This window comes from Vicia villosa, linkage group LG1 (genome assembly GCF_029867415.1).
Source record: "Vicia villosa cultivar HV-30 ecotype Madison, WI linkage group LG1, Vvil1.0, whole genome shotgun sequence".
NCBI classification, from domain to species: Eukaryota; Viridiplantae; Streptophyta; class Magnoliopsida; order Fabales; family Fabaceae; genus Vicia; species Vicia villosa.
The window spans coordinates 92,119,427-92,144,871 of NC_081180.1; the positions used below are offsets into that span (position 1 = coordinate 92,119,427).

General features: G+C 33.6%; 1 long non-coding RNA gene across 6 annotated transcripts; it reads left to right on the forward strand.

The window, feature by feature from the left end:
- Positions 1-605: 605 nt before the first annotated feature.
- On the forward strand, positions 606-12,947 carry LOC131643534 (uncharacterized). Of its 6 annotated transcripts, XR_009296236.1 has the most exons (9): positions 606-733; positions 802-960; positions 3,438-3,480; positions 3,650-3,752; positions 5,658-6,197; positions 6,365-6,466; positions 8,230-8,405; positions 8,487-8,764; positions 9,124-9,932. It is a non-coding gene; the product is annotated as an uncharacterized LOC131643534 (long non-coding RNA). The 6 variants fall into 6 exon arrangements; XR_009296233.1 differs by lacking the exons at positions 606-733; positions 802-960; positions 3,650-3,752 and adding exons at positions 3,075-3,332; positions 11,913-12,947 and having other exon boundaries at positions 9,124-9,266; XR_009296234.1 differs by lacking the exons at positions 606-733; positions 802-960 and adding an exon at positions 3,075-3,332.
- Positions 12,948-25,445: the final 12,498 nt, after the last annotated feature.

The following is a 25,445-nucleotide window of genomic DNA, read 5'->3' on the forward strand; positions in this document are numbered from 1 at the left end:
GAGCATACAACTGCTGGGATAGAGAATAATATATATTAGAGTAGTTAAAATAGTTAAAAGTTGTTATAGAATTTAGTTGATGTATGTGTATGCTGTTCATGGTACAGTTCTGTAAGAAAACTGAACCGAACCATACTGAATCATTATATAAGGTCATCCGAACTAAATCAAACCGTTTCAATTTTTCTAGAACCAAACTGAACCAAAAGGTTTGGTTTGATATAATAGTTCTGAATTCTGAATCGTACAAACCATTAGAAGACAAATTTTTCCAAACTAAACCATTTGCTAAAGTATCAAACCGTTATATTTGGTTTTGAATTGTTTTTAATAAAAAAAATTTTAAATTTTATTTTTTCAAAAAAAACTCGATTTTTTTTTGTAACATCCTTATTTTTTTCACATCATGAGAATGTGTATTTATATGGAGTTTGTAAGTGGAATTGGAAATTTAATTAGTGATTATTTAGAACCAAAAAAGTTGGTTGGAACATGACTAGATGGCCAAGTTGTAGATATGGACAAGTTGGAGGGCATAAGGGGCATTAGTCTTCTTTTGCATGGCATTAAGGTGGTTGGTAGAGGCATTCATTCCAAATTCAGATTTTTGTGAAAGAGAAGTGGAGAGAGAAGTAGAAGAAGTCTTACATCTCATTTCAAGTTTCCATTTTCGTATTCCATGGACAGCCTTCATTAAATTGGTCATAACTCTCTACTCACAACTCCAATTAAGGTAATTCTTGAAGTTCTGGATTCTACACGAAATTCCCTTCGATTTGATATATTAATTCGTGTTCATAGGTTCCAAATTGATGGAGATAAACGAATTTGAAATTGGGACATGCATGCTGAAAATGGGTAATGGTGAGCTACGAAATTCTTGATGATGGAGGTGGAAGTTTGAACAAGATAAGGATACAATGGCAGCAAGAACACCATCCAAACCTCCATTAACCTAAGGTGAGTTTCATAGATAGTAACTTGGGTAGGAATTGGGGTTTATGAAATTGCATGTTTGGGGACAAGGGTTAGTGAGATTATGTGATATAATTGTCCTATCATCCTCCCTAGTGCATGATTATGCTACAATTGATGCAATATTATATACAACTAACCCAATTTCGTATTATATGATGTTCATGGTGAATGCATGTCGTAAATTTGGGATTTTGGCGATTGGTTGTGTACTTTGCGTTTTTTGGTTGTTCTGAATGCTGCCGAGTTCACGTAGCGAACTAGTAGCGAATGTCTGGGAGTTAATTTTTTATTATTTCGTTGTAGCGAGTCGGGGCTTCGTTGGCAGTTCGCTTTAGTGAACTTGCCTATGCTGAAGGGAGTTTTGCTTCTGTTTGAGTTTGCTGTAGCGAACAAAAGTTCGCGTAGCGAACACCTCCTGACAACAAATTGTTGTATCACTGAATTTTGCATAACTTGATATCGGTAACTCGAAACGGAGCCCGGTCAGAGGCGTTGGAAAGGTAATCAAATAACCTACCTTATTATGACTGGAGGCTATGCTTTAGTAGTCATTTGGAATGTATGGTATGCTATTTTGTGATCACTTATATGCAATTATTATGTGTATGCTTAAGAAATGCATGGTACCAATATATGTCATGTGATGCTTGATTGTGCTTTATTCCTGTCTGTTCCAGTTGAACTTTCAGAAGTGATTTCCATGTGATGGATTGTACCATGCTGTGTGATCTCGGTGATGTCTATATATGCTTGAATCGGAGTAGGACTGGCTGATAGAGGGTAAATCGCTTAAGACCACGAATATTGTTGTGTGATCTTTAGTTCATGCCTTGTTGTGTGATCTGGGTATGTCTTATGCACCTGAGATATCATTGGGATGTGCGAGCGGGTCTGAAAAGGCGTTTCTGCCATGGATAAAACATAGGCGTGCTTGGTATGGTGAGGGCGTGATGCCATGTAGGCTACATCACGTTGGATAACTCTCCTCTAGCGGTGCCACGTAGGCAATGCCACTAGGCTTTCACCCGGTGGGTTTGTGTAGTCATTATGGCATATTTGCACTAGGCTTTCACCCGGTGGGTTTGTATATATGATTGATGGGGTTGTGACGCCACTTAGGCAAGGTCACAATGGGAAAACTCGTTGCGGGTGAAATTCCATGTAGGAATGATTCGTTTCATCTAGCGGTGTGCAAGTGCAAGTCTTTTGACGCGTAGGCATAAGGGGTAACTCACCGAGGGTGTGGATGCGTAGTCTATGTAGCAGGCATCTAACTTACTCTTGGATTCCCGTGCACGGGTACGGGTTGCATATTGGATGACTTGGCTTGTGCTTGTTGTTGTTTCCACATCGGATAGTTATGGGACTTCCAATGGCGGTGTTACCTTGTATGTACTTGTACCTGGCCGTGGGGACAACCCGAATTCTCGGTGAATTCGTTTGATTGTATGCACCTTGTAGAACTGAGTGAATCCATAAGATAGGGTAACTCATATAGATTTAGTAATCTCACCCCCAATCCTCTCATTATTTTCAGGAATAGGTTAGAAGTAGAAGAGTTGCTAGATTGTTCGCATTGAAAACCGTGGACGAGTAAATGGTAGGATCAGACGTTATCTTTCTGCTCTGTATTATTTGAGACAAGCTAATTGTATACATTTTGAACAGGAGTTTAATTGTATATGATTTTTAGTTCTTGTTTCTTTCCGCTTATGTATGTTTCCTGTTCCAATTTATAGCATCACAACATATTATTCTAGACATATATGTACGGGGTGTTACATTTTTCAACAAGTAAAAACGACTTTCTTTTTTTGAGATTTTTTCTTAAAAAATTGAGTTTTTTAATTTTCGCAAAAAATTGATTTTTTTTCCAGAAAAATCAATTTTCTAATCTATCATATAAAAAAATTCAATGTTCTTGAAATTCCACTTTTGCTCTTCTGTCTCGCTCCACGTGGATGGCTTCGTTGCATCCCATTTCTTTGGCTATTATACATGTGCTTCTGCCTTCTGTTTTCACCACACAAACTGTTCTTGAATTCAAAATACAACATTTTTTTATAATATTATTCTATTCTACCTGCTCCTCATTTATTACTATCAGACCTATGTTTCTACATCTATCCCATGTCCCAACACAATTTTCCTTTTCAAAAAATAAACCAGATGCCAAAATTCTCACATACTTTTCCTTCTCTTTCTCTCTCACTCACATCTTCCAATATCCAATTCTACTTCTCTCTTCCTCCTCCTCATCTTCTTCTTTATTCCTCTTTTTCATCTTCCTTATTCCTCTTTTTTAGACTAGATTTGTTGTATCATGGTACTTTCATAGTTGTGCTTCAACTTCGGTAAGTGTTTTTTTAGGAGAATGATATGTTTAATCTTATGGGTTTGATAGATCTGTTGATTTACCTTTTGTTAAATTTCTTTTTCTTCTTTCATGTATGTTTTAGGTCCAAATTAAAGAGAAGCATTCCCTCGGTCCGAACTATAAAGGTAGATTATTTCATTGTTTCCTTCCTTTCTTCTCAATCTCATATCACTTGATCATTAATTTTATTTTTTATTTTGTTATCTTTGTCTCATTTGTTTCCTCTTGATTCATATATGTTTTGTATTTTTTTCCACAACCTCCTTAATTAAAATTGCAATATTGATGATTCAGTTTTCAAAAGATTTGAGGACTTGCAGTGAGGTGAAGAATATGAAGTGAATTTCAAGATGAATAGGTTTTTTTAATAGATAAACCATTATAATGTTTAATCAAGGTGAATATTTTACTCTATTTGTTTATTTTTGAAGCTAAAATATTAATCTAATGGGTTTTTCTGTAAAAAAAACTTCTTCATCTTATTATAGATTTGTACAAAATATGAAAATTGCTTCGTCTTATTAGTTAGATCTAATATTTATTTTTTTTAGAGAGAAACCATTATAATATTTAAAGATGAAAATTTTACTCTATTTTTTTACTATTTGAAACTGGATAGAAAATATCTTTTGTTTTATTTCTTATTATATATGTTTATTTATTTATAGATCTGAAAATTATTTTTGTACATTTAAGATTTTTAATTATAAATTTTTGCATAACTGCATAAAAACAAGATGGAAACATTAGTTTCTCTGTACCTACATAAAAATAAGATGAAAACATTGATTGCTCTATTTAAATTCTTGTATCCGTTTACATTTTTACATTTCTTAGTTTGTTCAAAAAATTTATAATAAAAAACAGATATTTGAGTAATGGTGGTTTTCTCAATGAAACCATTGTTATTTCTTCTACGGATGGTAATCTCATTAATTTTATCTTCAATCATAAATGTTTATAATAAATAATTGAGATTTAAGTATTGATTTTTTTTTAAATCATCATTAATTTGATTATTAAGAAGGAGTGAATCAAATGAATAGTGTAAAATATTTTTCAGAATTAAATTTTTTTAGTTCTGTTAATAAATAATAATAATTAAAGTGTAAAGAAAAATAATTATTAAAACATTTTATAATTAATTGTATTCGATATTTAAGAATTAAATTTGTTTACTATAAATTATTCTCACTATGAGGGTTGCTTTTGTAGTTTTGTGTGCCCACTTTTAAAAACAAATACAAAATACAATGTCTTATGAATTAAATATGAAGAACGATTGATATATAACTTTTTTTTAAAATCTCTGTATTGGAGAAAGTCCAAATGGACAATTATTTTTATTTTTTAACTATGTCATATTAGTAAAAGAAGGGCAATGATCAGTTTTATCAACAGTTGAATAGACATAAAAAAACAACACATAATTATTCTACATATTTTATTAAAACGCTATGTTTAATTTTTATATTACTCTATGCAAATACTATTGAACGTTTTCATTTAAAAAATTCATCAAAAATGAAAGAGAATTAATGATAGTTTAAGTTGTTGGATGTGAACCAGTTTTTATTTAAACAGTATCTACAACTAATGTGGTATATTGACTCTATGACTATGACAATACAATGCTCCTCTATCAATTATCCCATAAATAATCATTATTTTTTTAAAAAAAATATTAATTAATGACCTTTATTTTTTGAATTTTCACCAATCCCCATTATAGCATGTTTGACAACAAAAACAATTTTAATATGCTTGCAATAGTTGGTTAGTCAACTAAAACATCATAGACTACTGCAATGCTAATATTTTTGTAAACGATACCTAAAAATAAATAAAATTTGTATACGGAAACAATCTATTATTGATCAAAATATTTTTATATACAAAAAATGGTATTTTAGATCTAAATATTTTTTATCAAAAAATTGTATACGGGAAAAAAATATATTATTGTTCAAAATATTTTTATATACAAAAATTTACTATAAATTCATATATTTTTGTAAACGATACCTAAACAAAAATAATATTTGTATACGGAAAAAATTATTATGGATGTAAATATTTTTATATAAAAAATGGTATTTATGATCTAAATATTTTTATCAAAAAATGGTATACGCGAAAAAATCTATTATTGATCTAATTTTTTTTATAACAATAGTAAATGGTGATGAAGGAACTGAGAAGGAAAAGTAGATTTTTGCACATTAGCTTCTCCGGCGTTTAGGAGAAAAATGTTTTGCTTTTCATTTCTTTGTTATATTTTTAGCTTCACTTATTTTTTTAGGGACTTCAGCAGAGCAGATGGAGTCCAAAAAGGCGGTCTAAGATGCTCAACAGGCGGCCGAGTAGGCCCTGCAACTCGTGGCCCAACAGGGACCCGAGCAAGTCCAGCAGGAGGCCGAGCAGGGAAACATAGTCAACTAGGTCCAACAAGGCTATGAAAAGCGGGATGAGCAGCTGTTAGATATATTTTCATTTTAATATATACTAAATCATTTTAAAATTAAATTTAAAAAAAAATCGTTTATATTTTCTATGAAGGATGATCATGGTGGACATGTTCCAAGGTTGGACGCCTGAGCCTGAGATATTCAAGGAGCCTTGGATAAGATTGTTGAATGTCCAAACCTTCACATCAAGTTGCTCCATGATATTGTCTTTTAAATATTAATTTCAAACTTTCCAGAATGGTTTATGTGATGAACGATTATGTGTCTTTTAAATATATATGTTGATATACCTTTTGTTAAATTTCTTCTTCTTCTTTCTTGTATGTTTGAGGACCAAACTAAAGAGAAGCATTCCCTGCGTCAGAACAATAAAGGTAAATTATTTCATTGTTTCATTCCTTTCTTCTCTATCTCATATCACTTAATCATTAATTTTCTTTCTTATTTTGTTATCTTTGTCTCATTTGTTTCGTTTTGATTCATATGTTTTGTATTTTTTTCCCCAACCTCCTTAATTAAAATTGTAATATTGATTTTTCAGTTTTCAAAAGATCGGAGGACTTGCAGTGAGGTGAAGAATATGAAGCAAATTTCAAGATGAACAGTTTTATTAATGGATACACCATTATAATATTTAATCAAGGTGAATATTTTACTCAATTTGTTTATTTTTTAAGTTGAAATATTAATCTAATGGGTTTTCTGTAAAAAAATCTTCTTCATCTTATTATAGATTTGTACAAAATATGAAAATTGCTTCGTCTTATTAGTTAGATCTAATATTTATATTTTTTTTAGAGAGAAACCATTATAATATTTAAAGATGAAAATTTTACTCTATTTTTCTACTATTTGAAACTGAAATAGAAAATATATGTTGTTTTATTTCTTATTATATCAATTTTATTTATTTATAGATCTGAAAATTATTTCTTTACGTTTAAGATTTCTAATTATAAATTTTTGCATAACTGCATAAAAACAAGATGGAAACATTAGTTTCTCTATAAATACATAAAAATAAGATGAAAACATTGACTGCTCTGTTTGTTTTTTTTGACCAAGTTGACTACTCTGTTTAAATTCTTGTATCCGTTTACATTTTTACATTTGTTAGTTTGTTCAAAAAAATTATAATAAAAAACAGATATTTGAGTAATGATTGTTTTCTCAATGAAACCATTGTTATTTCTTCTACGGATTGTAATCTTATTAAATTTATCTTCAATCATAAATGTTTATAATAAATAATTGAGATTTAAGTATTGATTTTTTCCGAATGATTAATTTGTTATTTATAAGATTATTAAGAAGGATGGAATCAAATGAATAGTGTAAAATATTTTTCAGAATTAATTTTTTTTTAGTTATGTTAAAAAATAATAATAATTAAAGTGTAAAGAAAAATAATTATTAAAACATTTTATAACTAATTGTATTTGATGTTTAAGAATTAAATTTGTTTACTATAAATTATTCTCACTATGAGGGTTGCTTTTGCAGTTTTGTGTGCCCACTTTTAAAAACAAATACAAAATACAATGTTTTATGAATTAAATATGAAGAACGATTGATATATAACTTTTTTTTTAAATCTCTATATTGGAGAAAGTCCAAATGGACAATTATTTTTGTTTTTTAACTATGTCATAATAGTAAAAGAAGGGCAATGATCAGTTTTATCAACAGTTGAATAGACATAAAAAAACACATAATTATTATACCTATTTTATTAAAACGCTACGTTTAAATTTTATATTACTCTAAGCAAATACTATTGAACATTTGCATTTAAAAAATTCATCAAAAATGAAAGAGAATTAATAATAGTTAAAGTTGTTGGATGTAAATCAATTTTTATTTAAACAGTATCTACAACTACTGTGGTATAGTGATTCTATGACTATGGCAAAACAATACAATGCTCCTCTATCATTTAAACAATAAATAATCATTATTTATTTGTTTTAAAAAATATTAATTAATGTCCTTAATTTTTTGAATTTTCACGAATCCCCATTATAGCATGTTTGACAACAAAAACAATTTTAATATGCTTGCAATAGTTGGTTAGACAACTAAAACATCATAGACTAGTGCAATGCTAATATTTTTGTAAACGATACCTAAACAAAAATAAATTTTGTATATGGAAAAAATCTATTATTGATCAAAATATTTTTATATACAAAAAATGGTATTTATTATCTAAATATTTTTATCAAAAAATGGTATACGAGAAAAAATCTATTATTAATCTAAATATTTTTTATAACAATAGTAAATGGTGATGATGGAACGGAGAAGGAAAAGTAGATTTTTGCACATTAGCTTCTCTGGCGTTTAGGAGAAAAATGTTTTACTTTTCATTTCTTTGATATATTTTTAGCTTCACCTATTTTTCAGGCACTTCAGTAGAGCAGATGGAGGCCGAAAAGGCAGGCCAGGAGGTCCAACAGGCGGCCGAGTAGGGCCTGCAACTCGTGACCCAACAGGCACCCGAGCAAGTCCGGCAAGAGGCCGAGCAGGGCACCGTAGTCAACTAGGTCCAACAAGGCCATGATAAGCGAGATGAGCAGCTGGTAGATATATTTTCATTTTAATATATACTAAATCATTTTAAAATTAAATTTTAACAAAAACCATTTATATTTTCTACGAAGGATAATCATGGTGGACATGTTCCAAGGTTGGACGCCTGAGATATTCAAGGAGCCTTGGATAAGATTGTTAAATGTCCAAACCTTCACACCAAGTTGCTCCATGATATTCTCTTGTAAATATTAATTTCAAACTTTACAGTATGGTTTATGTGATGAACGATTATGTGTCTTTTAAATATATATGTTGATTTACCTTTTGTTAAATTTCTTCTTTTTCTTTCATGTATGTTTTGAGGACCAAACTAAAGAGAAGCATTCCCTCAGTCCGAACAATAAAGGTAGATTATTTCATTGTTTCCTTACTTTCTTCTCTATCTCATATTACTTGATCATTAATTTTATTTTTTATTTTGTTATCTTTGTCTCATCTGTTTCCTTTTGATTCATATGTTTTGTATTTTTTCCCATAATCTCCTTAATTAAAATTGCAATATTGATTATTAAGTTTTCAAAATGTAATATCCTAGTATTATTTCAAGAGATTAAATATTAGGAATAACTATTTAGTTAGAATGTAACTAAATGGCACTATGGTAAATAAGGTCTAGTTGAGGGGTGTTTTGGTCTATGCACCTAATAATTAGATTTAAGGGAGTGTTTGGCTTGTGTTGTTTTTGATCATTTTATAACAAAACAGAATTTAGGAGAAGAAGAAGAAAACGTGAGAGGAGAGGAAGGAAGAAGAAGACCCATTCAACATTTAACCTTGCATGCATCATTGATTCAGCAATCTCCATCTTTTGCTTCTGATTTTCGCAGCTCCTACTGCTCCTCTCCAAGGTGAGTCTCATAGATAGAGACCTTGGGGAATATTTTGAGGGTTTATGATATTTTGGGGTTGAGGGTTTTTGAGATTAAATGCTTCAATGATCCTACAAATGCATGTTTAACCCTCCATTCTGGTAATAATGAGTATATGTATGTTTACTATAGCTTGTTATTTGATTATCAATGGCTGGATGTAGAAATTTGGGGCTTGGGGACCCCAAATGCGTTTCTGCATTTTGCTCATTAATTTTATTTTTTATTTTGTTATCTTTGTCTCACTTGATCATTAATTTTATTTTTTATTTTGTTATCTTTGTCTCATTTGTTTCCTTTTGATTCATATGTTTTGTATTTTTTTCCACAATCTCCTTAACTAAAATTGCAATATTGATTATTAAGTTTTCAAAAGATCGGAGGACTTGCAGTAAGGTGAAGAATTTGAAGCAAATTTCAAGATGAACATGTTTTTTTAATAGATACACCATTATAATGTTTAATCAAGGTGAATATTTTACTCAATTTGTTTATTTTTGAAGCTGAAATATTAATCTAATGGGTTTTCTGTAAAAAAAAAAAATCTTTTTCATCTTATTATATATCTGTACAAAATGAAAATTGCTTCGTCTTATTAGTTAGATCTAATATTTATATTTTTTTAGAGAGAAACCATTATAATGTTTAAAGATGAAAATTTTACTCTATTTTTCTACTATTTGAAATTGAAATAGAAAATATATGTTGTTTTATTTCTTATTATATCTGTTTTATTTATTTATAGATCTGGAAATTATTTCTTTACATTTAAGATTTTTAATTATAATTTTTTGCATAACTGCATAAAAACAAGATGGAAACATTAGTTTCTCTATAACTACATAAAATTAAGATGAAAACATTGACTGCTCTGTTTAAATTCTTGTATCCGTTTACATTTTAATTTGTTAGTTTGTTCCAAAAATTTATAATAAAAACAGATATTTGAGTAATGGTTGTTTTCTCAATGAAACCATTGTTATTTCTTCTATGGATTGTAAATCTCATTAATTTTATCTTCAATCATAAATGCTTATCATAAAAAAAATAGAAATTTAAGTATTGATTTTTTTTGAATGATTAATTTGTTCTTTATAAAATTATAAAGAAGGAGTGAATTAAATGAATGAATCAAATGAGTAGTGTAAAATATTTTTAAGAATTAAATATTTTTTTCAGTTAATAAATAATAATAATAATTAAAGTGTAAAGAAAAAAATTATTAAAACATTTTATAACTAATTGTATTTGTTCTTTAAGAATTAAATTTGTTTACTATAAGTTATTATCTCTATGAGTGTTGCTTTTGCAGTTTTGTGTCCCCACTTTTAAAAACACAAAATTTAGCCTTTTATGAATTAAATTTGAAGAACAATTGATATAGAACCTTTTTTTAAATCTCTGTATTGGAGAAAGTCCAAATGAACAATTATTTTATTTTTTTAACTAAGTCATAAGGACAATGATCAATTTTATCAACAGTTGAATAGACATAAAAAACAACATATAATTATTATACATATTTTATTAGAACGCTACGTTTAACTTTTATATTACTCTATTTAAATAATATTGACAATTTGCATTTAAAATTTTTATCAAAAATGAAAGAGAATTAATGATAGTTAAAGTGGTTGGATGTGAACCAATTTTTATTAAAACACTATATACCGCTACTATGTAATATATTGTGCTATACTGATTCTATGACTATGCCAATACTATGATCCTCTATCAATTAAACCATAAATAATTATTATTTATTTATTTTAAAAAATATTAATTAATGTCCTTTATTCTTTCACTACAACACGGAAGGCATTCTAAAGCGCTTATTTTGGGCTTTAAAAGCGCTTTAAAGCGCTGTCAAAGCCAGCGCTGGCGTAGGTAACAAAAGCGCTTTTGAAAGCGCTCTGGTAGGCTCCCCCTATAAGAGCGTTTTTTTCAGAAAAGCGCTCTTGTAGACCCCCCTATAAGAGCGCTTTTCTGGAAAAAGCGCTCTGGTAGCTCCCCCCATAAGAGCGCTTTTTCCAGAAAAGCGCTCTGGTATCCCCCCTATGAGAGCGCTTTTTATGGAAAAAGCGCTCTGATAGCCCCCCCTATAAGAGCGCTTTTCCAAAAGCGCTTTCGTAGGTTGCGTTTTTTTTATGCTTTTTTTTTAATCTTTGGCAGCGCTTTTAGTAATAAAGCGCTTTCGTAGGTGGCCCTTTAAGAGCGCTTTTTAAAAGCGCTGTCGTTGCTAAATGAGGTATTTTAAAGTGCAGCCTGTAATTTAAGCCTCCCAGTTCGACCTGTAATATATTTTCAACCTGTAATATTTTCGACCTGTAATATATTTTCGACGATATATTTTCAACCATAGGTAGGACAATATATATATACTAATATAATACCATTATAATATCCAAAATTATATATCTACATCATTATAGCTCCTGTCAAACAAACTAAATCATGTAAAGTATGAATATAGAATGTTGAATAAGTATTGTAACAATCGGAATACAAATTGAAAAAACTATACAAATTGAATATATAACAATCGGTACAAATTGAATAACGCACATTAGTCAGAATATGTATACTATTACCTTTTTCACTAACATCTCTTTCTTTTCTTGGTAGGATTGTGTGTTACGCGTCTCTTAACAACGCGGACGGTTGGACTGATCCAAATACCCTCATTATGATCATTTCTAGTACAAGATTCGTTCTCATCTTGATCGTTTCTTGTACAAGATTCAATGCCAACACCAATATCACCTTGATCTCCAATGTTTTCATCAACTATTTTGTTTGATAAAAGCACTATAGACCATTTCGTACTTGTCGGATCATTGACATAAAACACTTGTTTAGCTTGAGAGGCTAGAATGAAAGGCTCATCTTTGTACCCCACCCTGTTGAGATCCACTTGCAAAAATCCTGACTTATCCATTCGTATGCCAATATTATTTTCAACCCACTTGCAACCAAATACAGTGATTTGAAACTTTGCGTAATCAAACACCAAAATGCGCTCGATAACCCCAAAATATGACAAATTTGCAAATTTCGGATTTAAGTCATTCGCACTTGATATGTGCATTGCTTCAGCTACCAAGGTAACACCACTATTTTGCATAGTACTTTTATCATCATGTTCTTTGGTATAAAATGTGTATCCATTAATTGCGTATGTGCTATAAGAAAACACAATTATACTTGGTGTAGCAACCTGCCTAAAAATTTATAACTTAGAGAGTCGCCACCTATTCTACCAAGGCGAATAGGAAACCTTTAATGGTTAAGAGATTTAGGGTAAGATACTATATTCGGGTTAAGGGAAGGTGTTAGGCACCCAAAACCCTTTCCTAAAGGTTAACATTGCAAAGATGAAGGTTATGGCAAAAACAGTGAGAAAGGCAACAGATAGTTAATAGGGCTAAAGGCTTAATTATTGACATGATTAAGATTTGGAGGAGGGGGACTCGCCTTGTTGCCAAGTGCCTACGTATCTCCTTAGGGAGAATCAGAGTCAACGTAGTTCGGGGGACGGGTTGTACGCCCTTTGAGTTTGAAATTTGATTTGATATGGTTTTGGAGGCCTTTGAGTAGCCTATCATAGTTTTGAATGAGGATGAAAATCCGTATTTGATATTGAGGTTTTGAAAGGTTTGAAAAGTGTTTTGAGGTTTGGGCGTACAACCCTGATTTTAATTTGTACTATTAATCGCGATGATCAATAGGTTTGATCACCATAATTAACAGATTAATAAAAGCATTGCTAATCATTCTAATCGATTGGTTCGATTATCACCGTTAGCAAATTGGTGTGTTTTAATAATTAATTATTGATTTTATCGTTATCCCTTATAATCGATAGATTCGATTACAAATAATAACGAGTTTATAAAAGGTATGCTAATCATCGTAACCAATAGATTTGGTTAAAACCATTTAGCAAAATAAATGATTTTAATTTATATTTAATTAAAGAATTAAATAATTAATTGATTATTACCCACCGCGATCAATTAATTTAATCGAAGCGAATAAAATTCTAAAATTGTTTGGCTAAAACCTAAGCCGGTTAGAAAGCCTTAATCCTAATACTTTGGCCTATGGCCAATGGGATTAAGCGAACCCTAACGCATTAATAAACCTTTTTAAGGTTTTTGTGATTTTTATAATTAAAAATAATTAAATAAATTAATCGAGAAAATAGTCGGGAAAATAATAATCATAACCCTAATCCTTATTTACATTTTAATCCTAATTTAAAAATCAAATTATACACATATTAATATATATATATATATATATATATATATATATATATATATATATATATAATTAAATAACATATAAATAATAATAAAAAAACAAAAGAACCTGGGAGTGGGATCCTGTGTGGCAGCGTTTGAGAGGTCCATGGTGTGCCCTCAATTTCTTATGCGTTGGATTTGATGTTGGATGGATCCAAGGGCTGTTGAAGGAAGTGCATCGTGACCTCGCGAGGACGTATACCACTGGATCCATGAGCGTGTGTCTTTTATAAAAAAATTGCTGGGAATGGGGATCGAACCCCCTCCTTAGAGTCACTCTCGTTTCCCTTTTGCCATCCATGCTAACATTATCATCTATTATTAATATGCACTGCAATCAATATAAAGGCAGATAACCGGACATTGAAATCAACAGTCAAACGTGGGCCCCAACACCCATGTTGTAGCCAATGATATGAAGAGAGAAGGAGTCCGTTTGTTGACCAACCATTCATCGTTGCACACGCGTGGAAGAAGAGAGAGAGGAGAAAATTGACCGGCCAATGAAAACAACCAGCTGCGCCACGTGAGCGTCCCTGTAAGCCAGACGAAAGAACCCTCATCGGAACAGTATCTCCGATCTTCCCTTCCGATGGACATCAATCTTCAACCTGCGATTAAAACATCTAACGAAAAAGAAAGCGACCCAAACTGACTAAATGAAACCTTACGATCACAATGGTGGTGGTTTTGCGCCCTGAAGCTCCCTGGAAACACAGATACGAAGAAGAAGAAGATTTTGCCCTAACAATGGCAAAATGATGAATTCACATTGAAACTCGCATGTTAACGTCCTAACCTGTTCTAATGGACCTCCTGAACACAAAAATACACTCCAAACATGTTAGCGACGCATGGATTAATGTATTCGAATTCTTGAAATTCTTACCAAACGGTGCCTTTGCAAGCGATGGTTCTGAGCACCTCCAAGTATGAGCGATGACTGCAGTCGACTCTTGGGATCTTTAGGAGGGTGATTGAATGGCCAGGGTTGATTGAAACACGTTGTATGTGTGAATCCGAATTCCCTCGTTTCTTACCTTTTTTTTCTCTTCAAAACCCTATTCTTGGCCCCCTCCCCTGTGGCTGCTCCTTTTTATATATATATATATATATATATATATATATATATATATATATATATATATATATATATATATATATATATATATATATATATATATATATATATATATATATATATATATATATATATATATGAGCCCATTAGGTTAAGAAGTGAGGAGAAATCCATGATTCAATGCCTTGAATTTCTTGATTGAAAATTTCCACCAAAACTTACCATTTTGAGCCTATGTTATTTGCAAATCTTTTTTTTCACATATTTTTGATTTAAAATATTAGCATTGGATTAATTAGATGTGTTATAAAATCTTATTCCAATTAATCTTGATTTTCTTTAATTTAATTTGATTTTAAATGATAAAAATCAAAATAAAATATGATAAATCCATAAAATAATTGGAAATTCATCCATGGACTCTTTATGAACCTAATATTTCGTGGAAAGTGCCATATGATAGGCCCATCATTCAAAAACATGAAATTCATTAATTAGGGCTTCGTGCATTTCTCAAAAATCGACCAACTTGTGCGCATCGTATCTCCCTCCATTTTAACATTTTAATCATATGAATGCATTCTAGGATTTTTTAGAAAGCTCAAAGAGTCCTCTAAATGACCTTTTTGGCTTCATCTCAATTGAAGCTTCCGTGCTCAAGTTGTGAGCTTTGACCCAAAAGGTGTTTTTGTTGACCTATTTTGAGGACCTATAATGTTTTTGTCCATACCTCCCAAATGGTGCATTTCTTGATTTTGGGCCCAACATAAAAGTTATAGAGGATGAAATTTCCTTGAGAATAGGGTTTGGTTGGGGAATTTTTGATGCTCCATGTGGAAGTTATGCCCAGTCAAAGTTGTGTTGACTTTCTCCTATAAAAACCCTAATTGAACCTTTAAATTTGTTCATCTCTGAGTTTTTATTAATGGATCATGATCAACCTTTGATCAATTGATGGATATAGCCTCACATACCTGATGTTGACCAAAAATCTTGATGCTTGAGTGTATTTTGACTATAGTTGACTTTTAGGCCAACATAGTCGATCATTGATCATCTGAGTCATTGAATGAGCAATCCATGGAATATAAGCTTGAATTTTGACATGGGGGTGCCTTGATACATGTGAGACACCTTGGGATCCATTTGAGACTTTAGACACTCAAATTCCTTTGATAACCTGCAAACGCTAGTTTTGAGACCCTCGGTTAGGAGAGAGTTGCTTGAGAAGAACCCCTGAGCCTTGAGTTATTGGAGATGAAAAGAGGAGGGCAAATTTTGGGGTATGACAGCTGCCCCTGTTCAATCTTCTTAGACCTGAAGAGTCAGATAGGCATGTCTGCCTATCGTGGTCTAAAGGTAGAAGATGATTGAACACTGAAATGCCTTGAAATTTGCACTCGTTAAGAAGGATGTTCTGCGGGAGATGGGCTTAAAGATGCCACCCAAGATAAATACCATTTTGGCATATGAAGCAAATACTTTCTGGAAGGAACCAGATGTTTTGATTGTAGCATAGCCTAAAAGGCAACCTGAATTTTATGCAATGTTATGATGCATGTAATGTATGATGCAGTGAGCTTCTCAAAATAAATGAGAGCGATGTATGTATATGCATCATGTATGAATGAGGTATGTTAATTGAATGATGCATGATTGTTAGTTATATTAGTTGAAGTTAGTAACTTTGGAAAAGAAAAATAGAACCTTGTTTGTTATTGATGAAATTTTGAAGAAGATCACTGCCGAGGGACTAACGTGATAAACCCAATTGAAGAACTGTTTGAGAAACCTTGTGATCAGGGAAAATAAATCCCTATTTGCAAAGAGACATAGCTTTATATCACTTCCAGGGGACTAACGTGATATTAATCAGCGAGATGATTTGAAGGGGATTACTGCCAAGGGACTAACGTGATGAATGCTGTGTAGAAGATAGTTGGCTTGCTATAGCGCTAGCAAGCTCTTGCAGTTTGTAGGTAACCCACTTACTATAGTTCTAGTAAGTCGTCGCGGTTGGTATACCCACTCACTATCGTAGTTTGAGTAAGTTCATCGTAGATGGTAGGTCCTACTTACTATAGTTCTAGTAAGTCGTCGCGGTTGGCCGTACCTACTTACTATCGTAGTTTCAGCAAGTTTGTCATAGATGGTGTGACCCACTTACTATAGATCTAGTAAGTCGTCGCAGTTAGCCATACCTACTTGCTATCGTAGTTGGAGTAAGCTTATCATAGATGGTATGACCCACTTACTATAGTTCTAGTAAGTCGTCGCAGCTAGTCATACCTGCTTACTATCGTAGCTAGAGTGAGTTTATCGTAGATGGTATGACCCACTTACTATCATTCTAGTAAGTCGTCGCAATTAGTCATACCTACTCACTATCGTAGTGGGAGTAAGCTTATCGTAGATGGTATGACCCACTTACTATAGTTCTAGTAAGTCGTCGCAGCTAGTCATACCTGCTTACTATCGTAGCTGGAGTGAGTTTATCGTAGATGGTATGACCCACTTACTATCGTTCTAGTAAGTCGTCGCAGTTAGTCATACCTACTCACTATCGTAGTGGGAGTAAGCTTATCGTAGATGGTATGACGCACTTACTATAGTTCTAGTAAGTCGTCGCAGCTAGTCATACCTGCTTACTGTCATACCCCAAAATTTGCCCTCATATATTTGCCAATGTCATTTTATTTCAAATAAGTGATATGACATAGTTGGTAAGGATCTAAGCGTAAAAGGTACAAGAGCGAGAGGTCCCGGGTTCGAATCTCAGTTCTAACATTTTTCTCCTTTTATTTGTTTATAACTATAATTTTAATTTACATTAAAAAAAATCACAAAAAAAAAATATTTTTTAAATCATTTAACTTTAATTTTTGTTTTTTTGTTATTTATTAAAAAATATTTTTCTCACTTTATTTATATTTTATTCACAAAAAAAATCATCATAAAACATTTAAAAAAATCCATTTTTTTTACTAGTACATTTTTGTTTTTTAGTTTTTTTTTTTTTTTTTGAATTAGTGTTAATATTATTACTATGAAAATAAATAGCAAAAGGTGCCCATTTTGAGAAGTTTCTAGAGACCAAATCAAACTCCTTCAAGGCCCTTAATCACCATAAAAATCATGTTCTCATAAACTTGGAAATATTTCAAAATAACAAGGAAATTATCTTCAAACTTTATGGTCATGAAAGACATATTTCTTGCCTTGAATTATCACTCCCTCGTTCTATAAAGTGAACGCATTCCATCAGCCTCGGGACCGAAAAAAAAAAAGATACAAACCTTTTCCAATCACACATAACACAGTCTTATGTCAATAACAGTTTTGACAAAAGAATATGAACAAAAACCCACACGTGATTTTCATCACTATATTAAATCTTTTCTTCCATTATTAACAGACTTCTTGTTATTACACTAATTTTTCTTGATAGCTAAACTTTCAACAGCTCACCGCCATTCACACACAGCAGCACCACCGTGCATCCCTTCGACAGACGATATCCTTCACCATCGCAATCGGGAGTCTCAGATCGTGCAGCCCCTCGCCGGATCACTGAAGCCGTTGATAAACCGCACACCCAGCCGACACCTCCAACAACCGCACGACCGCGGGATCCAACACTCCCATTTTTTATTTCGGTACCCATTCTTGAATCTTTCTTGATTTTGTTTCAGTCTGGATCTAAGTATGCCTTGTTCAAACATATGTGATTTTTAGTTGCCAAAAAGAAAGAATTACTTTCCTAATGTTTGTTTGATTGAGGTGTTTTCTTTTAAAATGGTGAGATTTGTCTCATGAGTGCTAAGTAAGTTTGAATTTTTGTTTGTTTGTTTAATCTCTCTTGTAATACATGTTTTGATACTAGTAGAAAGCATGCATGTTATTTGTTTGTTGATATATGAAAGATGGAAAGAGAGCTTATCATGACTTTGAGAGAGAGACATGTTGTTGTGTTGCATAAGATAGATAAGAAAGAAATTCATGGAGAGAAATATAAACTTTGTCTATATTCTGCATACGTGTTTTTTTTTAAGTATTTGTCTTTTTCTTTATTTCAATTGATTAGAACTCATAATATTAAAAAGAATAAAAAATATGCGTTAGTTTAATTATAGTTTTTTTTTTAGAATGCAATTTTCTTTCTTTTATAAAAATGCTAAAAAAAAAATCATTAATATATTTTTTTTCTTTTTATAATTTAATATAAATACTTTTAGATTTTTCTTGTTAATTTTGATTATTCATTTTCTCCATTTCTCATAATTATTTTATACTTCCGTACTAATATTTTGTGTTCATGCGAGGTACCACTTTGAGACTCTTGGACTATTGTGGACATTCTCCATTTGCAATTTTAATTAATCTCTTATATATTATATCTTTTAGTTTTTGCTCAAATTTTCTATTATGGGTTGTTGTAATAATTTTTCATCCCCATTCATTTAAATTTGTAAAACCCCGTCCCGAGGCGATGTAATAGCGTAGGACTCTATTTTTTCTGCTTTTACTTTCTGCACCTATTAACTGCTGATATAACTGTTTAGATGCATGTTCTAGGATTGTATGCTCAAGACTAAAATCAATCGCTAGCTAACTTTAATTCCAAGATAAATAAATACTCGAATCTAACACACTCGCACTCACTCACCTCTAGGGTTTCCCCTCTTGGTTGCCTTTCGGAAAATAATAGTCAAGTCCCTCGAAGTGTGGGGATACCTTAACACATGTTGCCTACGATTCTAAATCATCATTGTCCCTTCGGAATAAAGGTCATAGACCCTTCGAGTTGACTACGATGAAATGATCTTGTCCCTCGAGTTGCCTTCGATTAAATGATGATAGTCCCTTTGGATTGCTAAGGTATCTCTACTGGTTGCCTTTATGACTATTCATATCTCATAGAACTTCCTACCCTCTTTATGGTATGGATAGTCCCTATGACGACTCGATGACCCTTTGATGACCCACACATCCAATGTATAGGACTACCTACCCTCAAATGGTATGGATAGTGCTATCGACCAAGGAAAGTCTTAATGAATAGGAAAGACCTTACGAATTAGGGTAGGAACTCTTAAGTGCTTGCTCACAATCAATTCAAACAAAAAACAGATACTTCTCACACCATGTTTTTTAACATTGTCTCTTTAGACATTTTCAAACAAAAGTGTTTTTTTAAACACACTACTTTTTTTCAAACAAATCAAACATTTCAAACAAAAGTGAGCTAAGCAACTAAGAGCCCGTAGATAACTGCGGATGAAAGGGGTGCTTACACCTTCCCTTTTCATAACCTACCCCCCGAACTCAATCTCTTTTAAGAAGGTATTTCCTGTTCTTTTATACCTTTCCTAATTGGATAAAATAAAAGTCGGTGGCGACTCTTGCTCACCGCAACATTGTTGCTTATTAAAATAAAGTCAGTTCACCGTATTACACTTACTATCGTAGCTGGAGTGAGTTTATCGTAGATGGTATGACCCACTTACTATCGTTCTAGTAAGTCATCGCAGTTAGTCATACCTACTCACTATCGTAGTTTTGATTAATCCCCAAAAGGATCACTTGTTATAGCTCTAACAAGCTCACCTGCACCAATGGGATCCACTTGCCCTGATTCGGACAAGTTTACCTGCATAGAAGATTGTTTGCCTGTATGAAAAAGATTCACTTGTTTGGAAACTCACGACTCGAGGGTCGGAGAAAATAGCATGTCAAATATTCACGACTCGAGGGTCGAGGAAAATAGCCCGTCAAAGGTTTTACGACTCGCAGGTCGGAGACAATAGCATGTCAAATGTTTTACGACTCGCGGGTCGGAGAAAAATAGCACGTCAAATGTTTTACGACTCGCGGGTCGAAGATAATAGCATGTCAAATGTTTTACGACTCGCGGGTCAGAAACTGGGTTTTTTGTAGTATGCGAATGCACTAGATGATATGTATATTGTAATGCGTATGTCGATGTTTTATGAGTGAAATGAACAACAAGGTTGCTATCATCGGTAAGGTTACCGGGGTACATCAATCGGGTGATTGGGAATAAACCAACAGTAAGGTTATTGGCATCGGTAAGGTCACCGGAAAGCAGGTGGATAATGTGGTTTAGCACCAGAGTAATGACTTGGATGTTTTGATGTATGGGATAATGCTTATGCTCATGCATATGTTGGATGATGTAATGAGTGGAACGAAATAATGTCTTATATAAGACTAACTGAAAAGGTTTCTGGAATGGATATGAACATCTGTCCTAAAGAAGACTACCTGAAAAAGTTCTTAGCAAAGGACGTAATTTGTCTTAAAGAAGACTACCTGGAAAGATTCTGAGCGAAGGATAAGGAATGTCTTAAAGAAGACTGCCTGGAAAGGCTGAAAGATATGTCTTAAAAAGACTACCTACAAAGGTTCTTGGAAAGGATAATGGATGTCTTAGAAAAAGGCCACCTAAAAAGGTTCTTAGAATGTCTTAAAGAAGACTACCTGGAGAGGTTCCTGAAAAGGATGACAAATTGTCTTAAAGAAGACTGTCTGAAAAGGTACTTAGAAAAAGAATGTCTTGGAGAAGACTACCTGAAAAGGTACTTAGAAAAAGAATGTCTTGGAGAAGACTACCTGAAAAGGTACTTAGAAAAAGAAGGTCTTGGAGAAGACTACCCTAAACGGTACTTAGAAGAAAGAACGTCTTGAAGAAGACTACCTAAAAAGGTTCTTGGAAGTGACGGTGATTGTCTTAAAGAGGACTACCTAAAAATGTTCTTAGAATGTCTTAAAGAAGACTACCTAAAAAGGTATGGTGTAATGTATCAACCAATGTATGTAATGCATGATTCATGTATTTGCATGATGCTCCAATGATAGGTTGTTGATAACCAAAGCATATATAGCCTGCTAATGTCGGATGATTGTTGGATGCTAGCGTGATTTTCAAATACTTGCTTTTGAACTTTGAAGATCGTAGTTAGGAGAAAGATTGGTTCGAGGTTGTAAATTACGAAGACGCCTTTTCCTTTTGTTGTGCGTCTTATGGATTCGATATCCATTGCCCCAATATTTTCGCGGGAAAATATGCTTATGATTTTCAAGTCATGAGGGAAGTTTCCCAGGGAATAACCTTGACGTTTAGATTGAATGGTATGCCCTTGATTTCCAGGATATGGAGGGCTATCCATAGTGTTCTATCCTTTTTTAAATTTATCCTATGTTTGACATGCCCCTGATTGTTATTGCTTCGAGATGTGACCCAGGTCGATTGAACCTTAGGAAGAATGCCCCTAGTAAATAGGATCTTTGATTGTATGCCCCTGTAATACTTAAGATTTTGCCCCTGTTTAGGAAAACCCTCTGGACGTGGTTTCCCCATTCAAGAGTCTTTATCATAAATGATCGCCTTTGGTTAAACCAAATTCGAGGCCTCCTTGAGTGCTAAGTGTTTGTTCGTAGATGACGTTGTACCCTTTAAGAAGTAACTCCAATGCGTATGCAAGTTTTGAAATCGAAGTCCGTTATGAATTAAGACTGGATGATTAGAAATGAATGCTTGAAGAAGCGCAGTGGTTAGAAATAGTTTTAACAAACTTAGGAGTCAGTATAACAAAATCCTGCTTAATATGCTTTCATGGTTAACCTTGCCTCAATTAGGACTTTTAAATGTTTTAACTTGGCCTGGTTCATGTTTTAAGAAACAATGGATATAAGGCTCAAAGATTTTATTTATCCCACCCCTTTCTCCTTGATGTTCTCCAGATCCTAAGAATTCGCCTAATCCAATGAATATGCTTTGTTTGCAAGAGGATTGTTTCAGTTTTGATATTGAGCAAAAGCCTTAGTAGAGATCCAAGCATCTATGAAAATTGTAGAGATTCAAGCATTGACGAGAAGCTTCGATGATTTAGCAGTCACAAGGTTATCCTTGGTATTTCGCCTTTGTTTTGTTTTTATCCCTTATTTTTGCATGAACCAATTCCCTTGAATTTGATCCATCGGGATGCCCTAATTTTTTCCTAAGTCATTTTTGTTTTCTTTCGTGAAATTTTCCATTTTGACTTAGCGGGCGTTTTTCTCCTTTTTTTTTGAATGCTCCTTTTGAGATTTGATTCTTGGACTTTAATTATTGTGACTGCCATGTTGACTTTGATTTGCAAGCTTCGACTTTTATACGTCCTCGATCTTGAATGATATATTGAGGAAGAAGATGTTGTGAACGTTTCCTCCATTGTTTCCTCAATCTTGGACGCATGCGAGGAAGAAGATATGCTTGAACCTTTGCTTTGCTGGATCCTTGTGCTTGAACCTTTGCTTCATTGATTGATCCTCTTTACAACCAAAATACACCATTGAATTAATTGAAATCTACCCTGCCCCTGGTTAAAATCAAGGTTTACTTGAAAAAGTAGAAACAAGCCCCAACTCCTGGCTCGAGGGGGTGACGAGGGATTAGCATCGTTATATCTCCACTGTTTGAGATTTGAAATAATGCCTGTACATCCTCGGCTCGGTCTTACCTTGAAAGCATATATTTAGCTGGCCTTAGTTATTTGTATTCTTCATTCTCCCTTAAGTTTGTTAATAACCCTGAATTTGAATTAGAAAAGAATAGAAATGTGCGAGTGGAAAGTCGTAGTGGTGAGCGAATGAATTGATTTCAAGACCTGCATGGTCATCTCATTAGAATTGCTAATCCGAAGGTACAACTTTTATCCTTGAGTAACACTTAGCAATCGTAGGGGTCGAAGTTCTGAGCATGATAAACACCTATTGATCCCAGGGTCGATCTCCTTTGTAGATCCATTGACCTTGTTTTATTCCTTAGTTGATGAACTTGTAGAAGTGAAGGGTAACCTCGAGTTCTCCTTGGACATGTCAAACCTGTTGGGAATATCGTTAGCGGTGGGTTTTCTTCGTATCGGAACTTCATGAGTTTCCTTTGACTAAACCTCTTTTACTTTTCCTAAGGATAGTATCACACCATTGCAACCTTCAGGGTTTGTAGTTTGATAAAGGAAATCTGTGACCCCTTTTTGCCCCTTGGTGGGGAGTTAACACACGTCGCCTTTTCTCCATCGTAGTTATGCCTCTTTGTTCAGGATATTGCCCCAAGTGGACTAATCCTTGCCCCTAGGTTATCGTAGAGCTTCCAAGTAAGTTTTGCTATGTTCATAAATGAACCCCCTTATGACTAGATACCCCTTGTGTGTATCTATGAGGGAACTCTTTTGTTGAACTAATCCTTACTTGACGATAACCTTGGTTGCATTTACAATCCTGTTACGACGAGGCATGGACATGCGGCTGGCATGATGAAAGACATCCTTTTTTTCTTAGTACGACCAAGATCATTCTTGATGTTCTATCCTCCTTTCTCAGTAGTTTATGATCCTTTGATTTTTCTCCATTAGTTTCGGGAAATCGGCTAGCGCAGAAAGCGTGGGTGCGGGCGAAGATAGAAATGCAAATGTAAATGTATGAATGCATGAAAATGCAAATGCATGCGTATGCGAGAGACTCCTTGTATTGTACCTCCTTGTATGCAATGCAGACGGGTGACATGTGATCCTAGGGATAACCTTAGAGGCGACATTGGACCCTCGTGGAATCTTTGTAGGATAAATGTTATGACACGCCAATGGAAATCCCTTAGATTAGGGAGTATGCAGAAGGTAGCAGCTGGTGACCGTTCAAGACAGTCGCCAAGTCTCATGGCCATCGAGAGGCCGATAGACGTGTACCAATGAAGTTGTCCCTCGTGGGAAGGTTCTCTATGCGGAACGCAACCTATCTAAGGACGATGTCGGATGAAAAGAAATCCCTCCATGCTAGGGAATGATGGATGTATAGATGGAAATCCAAATCCTACAAGTTAGAGGGTGTGCGGGAACAAGCACGAGGTGACCGTTCAAGACAGTCACTATATCTCATGGCCATCGAGAGTCCAATCGACACGCGTTAATGAAGACGTCCTTCGTGGGAAGGACACGTGGTTGTAAAAATACAAAGGTGTAAAAGGAAAATCCCTACGGGCTAGGGAGTGCGTAGGAGCAAGCATAGGGTGACTGTTCAAGACAGTCACTAGATCTCATGGCCATCGAGAGGCCAATCGACGTATGCTAACGAAGGTGTCCTTCGTACGAAGGACATGATTTTAAGAATAGGATCCCTATAGGATAGGGAATACGTAGGGATACCTGCAAAATTGAAACACATGGATACTCGAAGCATATAGATTGCAAACATATAATAAGCACATAAGCCCAAAAGTCCTAGGTTCATAGGTTCGACGTAGCGGCTCTAGGGAGCCAACCTTTTTATAGGGGGGTTCTAGAAGGTCTCATGGGGTCGTTCGTAGCCTCCGAGACTTTTTGTCTCTTCGGATTTTAGAACAACTCATTTTATCCATGAGGTTCGAATTTTTGGGGTAGGTTCTCGGAGAGATCAGCCAAGTATCCAGTCCTGCCCTCAACAAAGTCAAGCCTCGTTTTGGACATTTCCGAATACTCAACCCACTCCGAGTGGAGTTATCAATGAGACTCGTAGGCGATTCGATTCCCCCCTGATCTCAAAGTTAACTCCCACACTTAGGGTTTAACACAACATAAAAAAAACCAGCAATGCATATAATATATAATCAAACATTTTAGATAAAACATTCAATAAAAAACCAATGACAAAAAACAAAACAAATAAATAAAATATTTATTATAAAGATGAACCTCCCCCAAACCCTAAAAATGGCAAGTTTGCCAAACCCTAAAA